Source organism: Schistocerca piceifrons, chromosome 5 (genome assembly GCF_021461385.2).
Source record: "Schistocerca piceifrons isolate TAMUIC-IGC-003096 chromosome 5, iqSchPice1.1, whole genome shotgun sequence".
Classification (NCBI taxonomy): domain Eukaryota; kingdom Metazoa; phylum Arthropoda; class Insecta; order Orthoptera; family Acrididae; genus Schistocerca; species Schistocerca piceifrons.
In genome coordinates this window covers 472,779,474-472,793,445 of record NC_060142.1, presented here as the reverse complement: position 1 = coordinate 472,793,445, position 13,972 = coordinate 472,779,474, and the positions used below count along the sequence as shown (strand labels likewise).

Sequence of the window (13,972 nt, the reverse complement as noted above, 5' to 3'; positions counted from 1 at the left end):
ATTGCAATGTTCAGTTCTTAAGTGCTGATAGTGTTACTGGATTACATTGTGTATTAACCATCCAATAACCACCGAAATATGCATCAACAACTCGCATACCATACAGTGCACTCACTTTCAGAAATCCGACACATTTGAGCAAATCAATCCAGTGTGTGATATCCTTACGTGTACAGATTTTATGGGACTGGTTGGAGAAAATTTATAGAGCTCACCCATCAGAAAGCTTCAGAACATGCCTCTGCTAACAGTTTTCAGCATTTCATCCACAGGTGACATTCCAACACAGTAAACCACTGAGCAGTATAATGGTATTTATATAACGTCGCCCTACAGGTACTAATCTGCATGGTTCCAAATTGAGAACCCAAGACGGCGATCCATCAAGTCTTCAATGATATCAGAATCCAGGATTGTTGAGTTGGGGATATGAGTGCAGTCCAAAATTTTTGTTCCAATTCCCATGGTGCTGCATTCATCAAACATGCTCAACTCCAATCCTCAGTATCCAGGCTTATTAGCCATCAAGGAGACCCATTACTTGTGCCCCATAATCCATACTGAAAGACTAATCAACATCATGAAGAGTCATCAGAGATCTACCAACACAAGGCAGAAGAAACTGACTCGCACACTTGATTGTAAGTATTAAACCATTCCTCTCTCTCTATGATTAAAAAACTAAACTAAACTCCATCTGTACAGGCCTTGGAAGGCCCAAGGGTATCGACCGGCCGCCGTGTCATCCTCAGACTACAGGTGTCAGTGGATGCGGATATGGAGGGGGATGTGGTCAGCACACTGCTCTCCCAGCTGTATGTCAGTTTACAAGACTGGAGCCGCTACTTCTTAGTCAAGTAGCTCCTCAGTCTACCTCACAGGGGCTGAGTTCACCCCACTTGCCAACAGTGCTCGGCATACCAGATGGTCACCCATCCAAGTGCTAGCCCAGCCCGAGAGCGCTTAACTTTGGTGATCTGACGGGGAACCGGTGTTACCACTGTGGCAAGGCTGTTGGCCTCTGTCTGTGTGTGTGTTTTTTGTGGTTTTCTTTTATTCTTCTCTCAGTTCAGTAGTGGAGTATGCAGTGCCTGGAACATTTGTACAGGAGCAAAAGCAGCAGCATCAACAGATATCAAACCAACATGCAGACATGCTCCCTGATGCAGCTCCCAACACGTTCATCTGAACAGCGGCAGAAACCAAGTCAGCATGGAGACAATTTCTCTCATGCAGCGACCGATATATTGGAGCGGGACATGGAATTGTTTCCAGACTTTAAGCTCCCCCTATGTACAACACTTACACCGCTCCTCAAGCCTCAGCTAAGTTGTTACAGTGCTGTTGTTCAACACTAATCAGTTGACTGCTAACAGACAAAAGCATATTAATGTAGGTTTAGCCCCTGCCGCAGATGTCGAAATTATGTACATATATCGTGAATAGGATCTCTTGGATGAAAATTAGTCGCAACATAGATAGCCAAAAGTATAGTAAACCACGTTTCTTGCCCATACGAATGCCATAGAAGCAAAGTTCATGAAAATATTCTTTATTGGTTCGATATGTTAGTACTAAGGCTTATTAATTATACCAACATTTAACTTTGGGAATCAGTAATGGTTGCTAGTCCTAAAGCAACAAGCGTATTGTCATCTGAACAGTATGTGACGAAAAGGCCATAAATGTGCTATGTGTCTTCCATACAGCAACAACTGAATTCTGACACTGCAAATGTATGAAGTGTTAAGTCAAGCAGAAAGTTCTGTAGTCAGGTCTGACAATACAAAAGGATCTCACTCTTGAAAGAATGAAAATTTAAACAGAGCGAGCTCGAGATGTGGGCTACAAAACATCTGGACAAACTATGGCAGGATAATGGTGAAGACCAGAAATGCAAATTAAATCTAATGCCTGTGCTTAAGGAGCTAAGAACTAGCCGACACTTACTGCCGCTAGTTTGTGTGTTTATTTTTGTGTTTTTATTCTATCAAGAAATAGTTGATATTGTAATATGTTCCTTAAAATAGTTTCGTGTTATTATCTTTCGCATGTTTAGGTTTACTTTCTATTTAGTGCTAATTACAAATTTTCTGTTCAGTCAGGTGCTGGAAGGTTTCTTGGGGAATGGCAGCCCATTCTTCAGGGAGTGCTGCAGTAAGGAGAGGTATCGATGTCGATCAGTGAGGCCTGGAACAATGTCCGCGTTCCAAAACATCTCTAAGGTGTTCTATAGGATTCAGGTCAGGACTCTGTGCAGCCCAGGCCACTACAGGGATGCTATTGTCGTGCAACCACTCCGCCGCAGACCGTCCATTATGAACAGGTGTTCGATAGTGTTGAAAGATGCAATTGCCATCCCCGAATTGCTCTTCAACAGTGGGAAGCAAGAAGGTGCCTAGAACATCAATGTAGGCCTTTGCTGTGATATTTCCACGCAAAATAACAAGGGGTGCAACGTTCCTCCATGAAAAAAACGGCCACACCATAACACCAGCGCCTCCGAATTTTCCTGTCGGCGCTACCCACGCTGGCAGATGGCGTTCACTGGGCATTCTCCATACCCATACCCTGCAATCGGATCGCCACATTGTGTACCGTGATTTGTCACTCCACACAACGTTTTTCCACGGTTCAATCGTCCAATGTTTACACTCCTTACACCATGCGAGGTGTCGTTTGGCACTTACCGGTGTGAGGTGTGGCTAATGAGCAGCCACTCGACCATGAAATCCAAGTTTTCTCACCTCTCGCCTAACTGTTATAGTACTTGTAATGTGTCCTGATGCAATTTGGAATTCATGTGTGATGGTGTGGATAGATGTCTGCCTATTACACATTACGACCGTCTTCAACTGTCGGCGGTCTCTATCAGTCAACAGACGAGGTCGGCCTGTACGCTTTTGTGCTGTACGTGTCCCTTCACGTTTCCACTTCACTATCACATCGGAAACAATGGACCTAGGGATGTTTAGGAGTGTGGAAATCTCGCGTACAGACGTATGACACAAGTGACACCCAATCGCCTGTCACATTCGAAGTCTGTGAGTTCTGCGGAGCGCCCGATTCTGCTGTCTCACGATGTCTAATGACTACTGAGGTCGCTCATATGGAGTACCTGGCAGTAGGTGGCAGTACAATGCACCTAATATGAAAAATGTATGTTTTTGGGGTGTACGGATACTTTTGATCACATAGTCTACTTGCCACTTTCACTTCCAGGACGTATGCTCCCCTACCGGCAGAGCGCCCAGTTATGCGCTGTTCCTGTTGTTGCTGGTCCAAAGTCGCTAATGTTCACCAGTGGCATCCTTCTGAGTTTTGCATCTGAATGCACTAAGCTTCATATGGCACACAGAAATGTCCAGTCTTTGCCAGCTCATATCGACGAGTTCCGTCATATATTTCAAGACTTAGGCATTCATGTAATACTTCTGTCAAAGATTTCGCTCAAACAAAGTGTTTCCATAAGTTCGGTAAATTAAGAAGGCGACATCTTTCTGAGACACAACAAATGTAATGATGAGGGGGTTGAGTAGGGACATACATACGCTCTGATTTGTCATATACTGTGCTACACACATCGAACGATCATGAAGGTAAACAAGCAGAATATACGTTCATAGAGATCAAATCCTTTAAAAGAAAGTGCCTGATAGGTGTGTTTGCCTGTTTTGAAACTGCTTTTTCAAGTCTTGAACTGACATACGAGCATACAATTATAACTGATGACGCCAACATAAATTTCCTGAGGAAGCTTTCTTCTTCAACTGTGTCCTTCAGCTTGCTTCTGCCCATCATATGAACAGTAGTCATACTCTCATAGATATATTTCCAGTGAAATCCCCAACAGAGTAATTCATATCTTTCAAATATCTATATCTGACAAGTCTCCTCATGACATAACTTTCATTGATTTACTTCCTAGTGTGTCCCAGAAACAAACCGCAACTGACTACATAGCAAGTTGCGTTAGTTTAGCTGAACTTGTAATGGACCTAAACGAAAAACTTCGTGGATTTACTAACAAAGTTACTCACCTAAATGACAAACATGCTCCCATAAAGACCAGAAAAGGGAAAAAGAAACCTGCACCTTGGCTAACTGAAAAACTGAAACAGCTCGTGAATCTAAAAGACACTGCACATCAGGTATACAAACTATGCCCCATGTCTGGAAGTTATATTGCTTACAAGCAGAAGCAGAACAGAGTTAGTCAAGCTGTGAGAAATGCAAATCTCAGGGCATGCCTATACATTAACCAACAAGAGAAACAGACCAGGTGCCCTCTTTAAAAAGTTGCATGGTCTAGGTATAGGCTGCAGCTGATCCCATTGTCCCAGCTAAAGAACAGAATCGGTATTCCACATTACCTACAACCACAAATGAAACAGAGTTTCAATATTTACTTCATAGTGGTAAAATATTGTAACCATGAAAAATTCCCTCTCTATCTAAAATATGTTACTTGCAGTGCCGTCAAAAACCAACATGCATAGCTGATAAGCATTTACTGGATGTGATGACATCACAGACCAAATGATAAAGCTTATTATTGCTGACACATTACTGTCCATAGTAACAAATACCTTCAACCACTTTTAGACCACAAGTGTTTTCCCGGAGACCTGGAAACAAGGACTAGTTAAGCCGCTACCTACAAAGTATGTTGCCACTGCATCATCTGCAGCTGTCCAAAACTAGACCGCTACATTCCATGTTTCTGCAACTGTCCAGAACTAGACCGCTACATTCCATGTTTCGTGAAGTAATAGCGCCAGTCCAAGAGCACAAGATCTCTCCAGGTGGACACTTGTCGAGGAGGTTAGCACCCCTTATTGGTGCACAGTAGTAGATATGAAAGTGTTGTGATGTAATAACAGATGGTTAAGAAGAAGAGGAAGAAACAGGTGGTTTTTTATGCATACTGGAGCTTCAGATGGATGGAGTTTGAAGCATTTTACGTACATAACTGCGCTATCAATGCTAAAGTATTGTTCGAGTGTCTGAGATCAGTACTAAGAAGATATTGGTAAGAGAGAACATAAACATACACATTCCTAAGGCTACACGATTCTGCACTTACCAGCACACTATAATGTTAGAGCGATGCGGTTTCCGACCTAGTAGTCATGTGGAATGCAAGAAATATATTTCCAGCGCATGACATTCATTCTCCTTGCAGGTTTCTCTACGGTAAACTACGGTGACAAACCGTAAAATGAAAAAATTACTTCCCTAAAACATCGATTCTTTGTGATACTTGAACAATATAGCTTTCCAGAGGTGTATAGCGCCCACTGTTAACGTCCGATATTGGTTCAGAAGTTACACTATGGTCGCATCACTCCTGTAAAATGATTGCTAGTAACAGAGAATGCCTCCTACAAGGAAACAGATAAATGCATATCAGCGGTGTTGGACATGTGAAATTACATGTCATGCCATCACTATGTAAACAGGACATCTATCAAGCAGATGTATACATGGGGGTTGCAAGTATCTCACAAACACCTGTCGCTAACTTATAATCACCTTAGTTACGAAACTGAAGACTCGATTTTATTCCCAAGATGCAGCATGGAAATGGAGTACATTGCATGAATCTTCGTTTGTCTAGAGGAACGTGTCGAAACAGGATGGTCATGTTTCATCACACATGAGATGGAAGTCCTCTGATAACTGAGTGTAGATAGTACTCTTAAGTTGCACTCAGAACATGTAGTTGAATATGAGTCGAATGCAGATTGTCACGAAATTGATGCATCGCGACAGAACAACGGAAAAAATGATCAAATGAGCTGCAGCAACATCTCCCTCTTTCTAGAATGCATAATCAGTACCATTAAATCGTACCTCGTTACAACTCCATCTCAACCGACCACTCAGCTACTGAAACGAGCGTGTCGCATCTTTGGCCGCGAGGCCCCATCTGGAAAAGTTCGCCCGCCGAGTGCAAGTCTTACTTCAGTCGACGCCCCATTGGGCGACTCGAATGAAGGCGTTGAGGATGCGGGCAACACAACACCCAGTCCACGAGTGGAGAAAATCTTCAACCTGGCCGGGAATCGCACCAAGGCCTGCTTGCATGGGAGGCAAGCACGTTACCACTCAACTAAGCAGGCGGACTACTCTCTGTCATCCTTTAATGGAGATGTAAGTAAGTTTAGAGGCAGATGGTTCTCTTTCTTCCATGAAAGCATCAAAGACAGCAGTCAACTCTCGTGTATCACTATTACCTCAACAGACGTACAGTAGAATGCTGCCTCGACGAAAAATATTGTTTCCCAGATTCCCGGTACTTTCATGTGAACGTTTCCTCATATTCCTTTAGCTGTCACATACTCGGCCACATGCACAGAACTGTTCTGCACCAACCAAAAGACATGCACGTTCTCCCTCAATTTCCCCAGATTTCGGCGTATTTTCCCTCATTTATACGTATTTTCCGTCATTTTTCGTAATTTTATCGATTTTATGTCACTTCTACCCACGTGATCATGACATTTCGTTCCGAATTCTAAAAATTGTAGTACAGTTGCCAACACCTAGCGCTAATGCACTATTTTTTCTGGTCGGGCGGCATAGTATAGCACTGTACTCGAATGCATCCAGTCACCTCAAACCACTTATTCTACGGTTGCAGTGCGTTTTCTCTGTTTTCTGTATGTTTGTGTCTGTGCATATGTCGCGGAAGGCTCCAATGACCCAGAGTGGACCCGAGTTAGCGTTTGAATGTGGATCCGCTGCGCATTGTATCCAAAGTGACGTTGGGATGCAGATCCACAGTATACCACATCTGGGATAGGATTTGAAGGTGGATCTGTCGACGTTACGTCCAGAGATGTGCTAAATTGGAACTATCACATGCAGAAAGCTGCAAAGATGGTAGGACAGAGTCTGAGGAACAGTTGCACGATGCATACGGATTGCCTGAAAAAACCACGTTGGAGTTTCATTGTAGCAGATAAATTCGAAAAAGGTGACTCATTCCGAGATATGAAGAGTGCCACAAATACGATGCACTAATGGCCGTAATCTAGACTTCTCCATAGGATCCAACGCAGGAATGTGGTTGAAAGGAGAGTCTTGCTTCTAAATTGAAGACAGCATTTCTACCAGAAAGCGTAACAGCATAGATTTGAAAAGCTAGTGTACATTTCTTACGACCTCAGTCTAGCATTGCATTTATTTTTTAAAGTGATTCCTCAGATAACACACCATATACTATAAGTGATTATTCTCAATCAGTCAACGCCTATAACCCATTGGATATATCACAACACCTCTGACCCGATATCGAGATAGAGTGCGTTACAACCACTGGAGAAATATCTACTGGCGGCGTGAGGGAGTTGTAAATATCAGCTTCATACTATGTTCATTAGCTGAATCACTTTATAATGTCGGTGATCTTTTTTTATATGACTTAGACCGCCGGTGACGTGTTCCTGCACTGTTGGTTTGTTGATATACACTCCAGTGATTACCGTCTATATTCAATGTCGCAGTATTTGTGTGGAAAACCACTTCATTTGGATGCAATAACATATCTCGATTTTGAAAGCCAGTATAGTTTTTAACAAGTGCTAGTAGAACCAAGACCTATTGTGACAGTGACATAGTCGCTGCGATCGTGTTTTTAACATCGGGTGGCTTGTAAGACGATTATGTCTCTCTTTCTAAGCCACTCCAGTAAGACTGGAGAGCCCGGCTAGTGTACAGGGATGTAGTTGACCTGACCATGTTGCCCTATAGACAGTTCAATAGCGAACTAATGCAGAGTATGTGTTGGGCAGCCTTGGTGATCACGTGTGTTCTCTATGAAAATTTGTGAAGATTCAATATGGACAGGCGTTTGCGCTGAATCATTATTTCCTCCCATGTACATTGTCTGATTGACTGCTTCTGCACGTTTCCCATCATTATTTGGTTGAGAGAACACCGATTGTAGTGTGTGTTGTGTGCATCTAGATGGTGAAAGACAGCTGGAAGACGCGTTTGCTGGTTCTGTAGACACGAAAAACACCTTAGTTGACTGTAGAGCAGAAGGGTGGTTTGGAATCTGTTATATCATTGACGCGAAAAACACCTTAGTTGACTGTAAAGCAGAAGGGTGGTTTGGAATCTGTTATATCATTGACGTAGGTATTTATGAGTGGCAATATCAGCTTCCTGTACAAGTTTTCATGAGTAGTGATACAAGGCCGCCGTCACCCTACTCCCTATTGTTGCCAAATTTCTTCAAGATGGCGGATCCAAGATGGCGGCGATAGATATGGCAATGTCACAATGACGTCATGGTGGGAGTTTCAAATTTTGGTGGGGAACTGGTCAGTTGGGCTACCTCCACTAACCTAAACCCCTCCTCTCCTCCCTCCTCCCCCCTTCCTACCAATGTTTTAAGGAATTAGTATTTTCGTTTGACAGTTTGTTACCATAGTTTATCGGAGAGAAACCTGCAAGAAGGATGTATGTCATGCGCTGGAAATGTATTTCTTACATTGGAATATTAACAGCGCTACATTCCACGCAATTGATAGCTCAAAAACTCAAGCGATCTAATATTATAGCCTGTTGTAAGTGCAGAACCGTGTAGCCTTAGGAGTGCGTATGTTTATGTTATCTCTTACCAATACCCTCCTGGTACTGATCTCAGACACTAGAACAATGCTTTAAAATTGATAGTTTAGTTGATTTACGTCAAATGTTTCGAACTCCATCCGTCTGGAGCTCCTTCATGCATAATAATCAATTTTTTCTTGTTCTTCTGAAACGTCTGCTATTACACCACAAATCTGTTACTATACACTGATAAGGGTTGCTAACCTCCTCGAAATGGGCGAATCTGAAGAAATCTTGTGCACTTGGATAGACAAGGACTCGGCAAGCTCCATTCATTCACGGTATGTAGAATGTAGTGCTCTACTTCTGGTCGGCTGCAGATTAAATCAGTAACTGTGCTGCAGGGCGGGTTGGTCAAAGACAGTGCGAGGGGGTCTTTCAGTCTCTAATATTATCCTAAGACTGCAAGAATGCTCTGTGACTCCCATCCGCATAGAGATACACTCCTGGAAATTGAAATAAGAACACCGTGAATTCATTGTCCCAGGAAGGGGAAACTTTATTAACACATTCCTGGGGTCAGATACATCACATGATCACACTGACAGAACCACAGGCACATAGACACAGGCAACAGAGCATGCACAATATCGGCACTAGTACAGTGTATATCGACCTTTCGCAGCAATGCAGGCTGCTATTCTCCCATGGAGACGATCGTAGAGATGCTGGATGTAGTCCTGTGGAACGGCTTGCCATGCCATTTCCACCTGGCGCCTCAGTTGGACCAGCGTTCGTGCTGGACGTGCAGACCGCGTGAGACGACGCTTCATCCAGTCCCAAACATGCTCAATGGGGGACAGATCCGGAGATCTTGCTGGCCAGGGTAGTTGACTTACACCTTCTAGAGCACGTTGGGTGGCACGGGATACATGCGGACGTGCATTGTCCTGTTGGAACAGCAAGTTCCCTTGCCGGTCTAGGAATGGTAGAACGATGGGTTCGATGACGGTTTGGATGTACCGTGCACTATTCAGTGTCCCCTCGACGATCACCAGTGGTGTACGGCCAGTGTAGGAGATCGCTCCCCACACCATGATGCCGGGTGTTGGCCCTGTGTGCCTCGGTCGTATGCAGTCCTGATTGTGGCGCTCACCTGCACGGCGCCAAACACGCATACGACCATCATTGGCACCAAGGCAGAAGCGACTCTCATCGCTGAAGACGACACGTCTCCATTCGTCCCTCCATTCACGCCTGTCGCGACACCACTGGAGGCGGGCTGCACGATGTTGGGGCGTGAGCGGAAGACGGCCTAACGGTGTGCGGGACCGTAGCCCAGCTTCATGGAGACGGTTGCGAATGGTCCTCGCCGATACCCCAGGAGCAACAGTGTCCCTAATTTGCTGGGAAGTGGCGGTGCGGTCCCCTACGGCACTGCGTAGGATCCTACGGTCTTGGCGTGCATCCGTGCGTCGCTGCGGTCCGGTCCCAGGTCGACGGGCACGTGCACCTTCCGCCGACCACTGGCGACAACATCGATGTACTGTGGAGACCTCACGCCCCACGTGTTGAGCAATTCGGCGGTACGTCCACCCGGCCTCCCGCATGCCCACTATACGCCCTCGCTCAAAGTCCGTCAACTGCAAATACGGTTCACGTCCACGCTGTCGCGGCATGCTACCAGTGTTAAAGACTGCGATGGAGCTCCGTATGCCACGGCAAACTGGCTGACACTGACGGCGGCGGTGCACAAATGCTGCGCAGCTAGCGCCATTCGACGGCCAACACCGCGGTTCCTGGTGTGTCCGCTGTGCCGTGCGTGTGATCATTGCTTGTACAGCCCTCTCGCAGTGTCCGGAGCAAGTATGGTGGGTCTGACACACCGGTGTCAATGTGTTCTTTTTTCCATTTCCAGGAGTGTAGATCAGAAATTAAGCACTATGCTCGAGGTGCTAGAAATATGTAGAGCACTTTCTGGTATACTTTGATGATGTATATGTTTGAGAATTAAAAATTAATGGATATACTGCACAGTCATCTACCTACATTTGCAATGATACTTGAAAAGTAGAGAAGGGGCAGTTTAGCTATGATACTGAAATCGGGAAACATGCTGTCACATCATTGTTTGGTGTTGAAATTACTGTAAAATTGCTAAAACTGTTCGCACTATCAACTGTTGTGCTTATGATTACAGTACATCGACGGTGTCTTTTCCATCCCATCTGTCCACTGGTACACTGTTGGTTACCACATAATAATTGACTGACATCGGCTGTTTTAGTTGGAGAAAGAGGTTTGGTGGAGGGGCAACACCTTCTGGGGATGGCTAGTACCGACAGTGATAGTGTAGATGACTGTGATATGAGGAATAAGTCAAAACGGAAGGCAGAGCCATCAGCTATTCCGTTACTGTAACAGATGAGTTTAAATGTAGAGGTCTTCAGTCACCTTCGGAAAGCAGCTTGGAAGCGCTCCACAACGCTGCCAAACCTTTCCTGTTTCCGTATGTTGTAACTGTCTTTTATTTAAAATCATCCAGTTTGTGTGGTATGTTATGGTAACAGCAGTAACAATATGATTTACACCATATGATGTCTAGTTTTCTGTGAGAAGCAATGGGACAGAACGTGTTAGTGTCAGTTTAGAACCTGACACAAACCACGAAGTCGTGTGAGAAAAAAACAAAATGTATGCCACTGTACAAAGCGTATTACAGCAGAAAGAAACAATGTTTCAAATGACACAGGTTCACAGTTGTCGTCTCTTGTGACTTGCAGTATAGTTTTTGGGTTACAGTCATCCTCCTACAATACAGGTGATGCAGCTTTACACTGGCCTGTGCAATGGATCGATACCTGTATATTTATTAGGATCGTCACATGTGCTCAATGCCAGCATGCAGGCAGTATTTGTTTTTGATATACAGGAGGAGAGAGATGCAGTAAAAATCTTATCAAGTTCTCTGTTGGATGAAGATAGTGGAGCTTTTATAGTTCGTAATTTTTCTCTGTTGGATCGTACAGAATAATGATGATTGCATGTTGGGGCGATAGACGTGAATGGGCCCTGAGGGACACGGATCTTGTTCGGACAACGGTACCTGTATGTAGTTTGCGGATGCACCACAATGCTGTAGTAAAATTCTCGTCCTTCTCCCAGTTCCCATACTGTCTTTTCTACTACCTTGTGTCGTAGGAGCAGGCTTCGTTTGGCACTGGCCTTTTACATCGTACACTGTTCGTGGAGATACGACAGATTGTTCCTATTTTCACTGAATGGTCAAAACACGGTCCTGTCACGCTAACTCAGATCACTCTGTTTCTACACGGGTTGCAGAAGGTGGTGGATATAGCTCTCTCCGACTTCTGCTCAGTTCCGTCTCAAATTGGAACGATACATGAGCAAAGTTGCAGAAATGGCAGCCGTTGCAAGAGGCATTGCGACTGTCTAAAATTTTACTGTAGCAGGTAGCTTCGAAAAAGGTGACTTGTTTCGACATATGAGAGTGCCAGAAATATGATTCACTAGTGGCTGTAATCATTAAAAGAATTACCATTGGATACAAAGCAGGTATGTGGTTGAATGGGAAGACTTGATTCCAAATCATAGAAATCATTTCTACCGGGAAGCATAGCACTAGAGATCTGAAAAGCTAGCGTACATTTCTTACGATCTCAATCAGCACACCATCTACTGTTTGTGATCCTTCTCAATCTCTGATGTGGCATCGAGACAGAATGTGTTACAAATACTGGAGAAATATCTAGCAGCGGCGTGAGGGATTTTGAAATACCAGTTTCATACAACACTCCTTAGCCGAATCACTTATAAATTCAGTGATTTTATCACGAGGTTGCACCATCGGCGACGTCTAACCAAACTGTTGGTCTGATAATATACACTCCAACGATCACCGTCTATGTTCAGTGTCGCAGTATTTGTCTGGAAAAACCACTTCATTTGGAGGTAATGCCACACCTCGATTTATAAAGCGAATATAGCTTTTAACATGGATACTTGTGTGCACGTTTAGAACCAAGACCGATTATGATAGTAATACGGTCGTTGCGATGGTGTTTTTTTTAACATCTGGCTATTTGTAATACGATTACGCCTCTAAGACACAGTGTTACCACTCGCAAGAAAAACGTGTGAGACATGTCCACCCATCGCTGATTTTCTCTCAGTATTATTTCGTACCACCAGCAATCAGTTATTGTTGAAGTATTATACTTAGTAGTAGAGGGTGCATGATAGTTTCGCCATGAACATCAGGCTTATAAAGTATGTGTGTGTGTTGTGACATGTGCATAGGAAATGACTATGTGCAGTCGTAAGGATGGTATGGATATCATGTGGAATACTGTGATAGCAAAGTGAAAAGTATGTCAAGTCATAAGAATGGTACAGATATTTCTATTTCCAGGGCCACAGCCGTCAGCAGGGCGTATTTCCGATACTTCGCTCATTGTCGAATGTCGTCCAATTGAGACTGCGATCGTAACATGTCATTGTAAGAATAGCAATCAAATATGTATGTGACTGGTTTCCTACGATAATTCTGTCTAGGGATGCGTGGCGCGCTGGCGGTGACCTGTGGCGGGAATGATTAATGTTTCTGGCTAACGGTAGGAGCTGTCCGAATGGAGAGGCCTGTTGGGATGCAGGAATGTAGCTGACTTAACCATGTCGTCCTCTAAGCGGCTGAATAGCGAACTAATACGTAATATGTGTTGGACAGCTTTCGTGATTCCGTGGAAATTTGAGAAGATTCAATTGGACATGTGTTTGTGCTGCATCATTATTCCCTCGCATGTAAATTGTTCGATTGACTGCTTCTTCACATTTCCCGTCTTTATGTAGTTCAGAGAATATCGATTGTGGTATGCGCATCAAGCAGGTGAAAGACAGGTGGAAGACACGTTTGCTGTCTCTAGATATGAGAAACACCTTAGTTGACTTTGTAAATTATAGGGATGATTTGGAATCTGTTACACTGACATCGGTATTCGCAAGTGGAAATATCAGTTTCCTCTTTTTTTCGAGTTTTCACGTAAAGGTCTTCACAGATGGGATAAGTTTCTAGTTACTCAGTGGTTTACAGCACGCTCTACCTCGCTAAAGTTGCGGGTTTCTAGAGAAGTATTTTTCAGTCTGTATCTTCAGAATTATGTTACACGGGCGATATTGCTATGCAAGCGATATTGCTTTGTGCTTGATATCGAGAAGCATCATGTAAATGGTATAATATTCTGGCAAACCACGTGAAAATACAAGTGTTCTTGTAATCCCAGAGTCTGGAGATTGGTGTAGAAAACAAGCAAGCAAGCAGGTTGGGACCAGAAACAGTGATGCCTTTGTGCCGAGGGGAACCGAGCCAGCCTTTGTACGACAGTCTTTG

At 44.0% G+C, this 13,972-nt stretch overlaps 1 pseudogene; it reads right to left on the bottom strand.

Moving 5' to 3' along the window:
- Positions 1-900: 900 nt before the first annotated feature.
- Positions 901-1,019, bottom strand: LOC124799670 (annotated as a pseudogene).
- Positions 1,020-13,972: the final 12,953 nt, after the last annotated feature.